Here is a 2,134-nt window from a genome sequence, read left to right on the forward strand (position 1 = left end):
CATAGCCTGCTTGATATAACCAGAGATTAAGTTAAATTGAAAGTACAAGTGAGATCAAAGGTGTAGGTGAAGGTTGATGCTATTAGGTCTGAATATTGGCTCTCTGCAAACTCCTGTCACATATGCTGCAGCAGTCATAGCAACCTCGTCTGTTTCAAATGTGACTGCTGCCAGAGAGTTCACTGATTTTTCCATGGAGAATCCTGAAGCTTGCTGTTTGAGTTGACATTTTTATAACTGTATAGTTGAAAAGGGAAATTTCCAGCAATAGGAGTATCATCTTTCTCTTCTCCCTTCTTTTCTTCTTCCCTTTTTTCTTCTCCCTCATTCTCTCACCCTCTTTTTTTTCGCCAATCACAACTATTCCACGAGAACATCTTCAGCCCACAGTTTGAGGATATAAGAATTGGAGCTTTACAATGACAGTTTCTAAAACTATAACTTCCCGAATATATTATTCATTCATGGGCGAAATGTGAAGCCCTGGGGGAGAGTGCAGCGAGCTATGATGTACGGTTTACAAGGGCTGTCGTTGGGAGAAGTTACACAGGACTCTCCACAGAACTCGCAGGTGATTTATTCCTACTTAGAGATTTCAGGCTGCACGATAGGCACATAAATTGAAATAAGCTGACAAATGACTTCTATACCTCAGCCCTGATATCTCAAAAGGCCCTGCACATGCTCTAGATAGAGAACTGCTTGAAGCAGAGATCTCTTGAGGGCTGAGACAGTAACAAGCCAAATGGTCTGACGCTACCTAAGAATCTTGACCTGGTTATTTCAATGTCTCTGAACTGAGTTTCCTCACTTGAAAAATTTAGAGAATAGCCAGGATTTTGTGAACCTCAGATGAGATGGCTACTAAAAGTTAACATCAACAGTATATTTTCCACTGGGTTTAGCATGCCTAAGAAGCTTGTATCCAGATAAGACTAACCTTAGGATAGCCACCTGCTCATCAAGAAGCATCCGTGGTGCTCTACTGACTGGTTATAATACATTCAGTTTTTGTGTAACTTTACAGAATTCAGCCTGCCTAACCAAAACATTGCTCACAAAAGTTGTACCTTTACTTCTGGGCCCTCTGACTTTCTAATCAAATATAGCTTTTTCTTCAATGGTTATTTGAGTGAGTACTTAATATGTGCTGGGCTGGGAATTCTAGGTAGGAAATGCTGGTGTGAACACAATGAAAACGAAATTTTATCCTTGGGGAGTTTACATTCGATAAGGAGTAAACAACAAATAAAAAAAAAAGTACCAGTAAAAACTGTACTATGTTTAACAGTGTTATGTGCTAAGGAAAAAATGAAGCCAGGGAGGGCTCCCTGTGCTGTGTTTGCACTGAAGTTCCAAAACTTCATAAACCACCGCCCCTCTGCTGAGGGTGCTCAGGTTAGTGAGGGTGTCAGACATTTCAACAAATGTGGTGCATGGGCAATAGATGTCCTCACAATAGGAAGTATGTAGGAGGGAAATGGAGAGAATACTTACCTCTTACTGTAATGTGAGGTGGAGAAAAAATAAAAATAAGTTTCACTGAAGGGGTATGCATTTGTTTGGGGTCTCGAGGAAAATATAGGACTTTCCCAGGTGGTTTGATTAGCTGGAGTGAAGATGTTAGAAGGGTAGGAAATAATTGCATTTTTTTAAGAATAAACTGAATAATCCTATTTAGCCGGAAACTGTGGATTTATGTAGGCAAGGAATAGTAAAGAACCTGGAGAACAGAGCCAGTTTGACCTGGGCTTTACTGTAGTCTGAGAGGAGAGGCAAGAGGTGCAAGGAAGGCAGAGTTAAATTATACAATCTCTTCGTCCCCTCTAAGCAACAGACTTGATTTAGTTGGACCCTTGAATGATAGGGTGACTGGCTCAGATCTGTATTTTAGAAATGTCACTTGGTAAATGTCACTTGGAGGGAATGATCTGAAGGGGCAGGACTGTAGGTGGGGAGACCACTTGCTCAGTATAAACTAGGCATTTAGCACAAGTTTGGAAGCTGTCATTATTTAATGGGTTCCTTTCCTAAACTTGGTTACTTATAATGTGCCCACATGGTTCGAATGACTTGCTAACTACCCACAGAATGAGCTGACATGTATCTAATTAACAGTGCTTTCTTCAATAAA

The sequence above is a fragment of the Pteropus vampyrus genome, unplaced genomic scaffold (assembly GCF_000151845.1).
Source record: "Pteropus vampyrus isolate Shadow unplaced genomic scaffold, Pvam_2.0 Scaffold7450, whole genome shotgun sequence".
Classification (NCBI taxonomy): domain Eukaryota; kingdom Metazoa; phylum Chordata; class Mammalia; order Chiroptera; family Pteropodidae; genus Pteropus; species Pteropus vampyrus.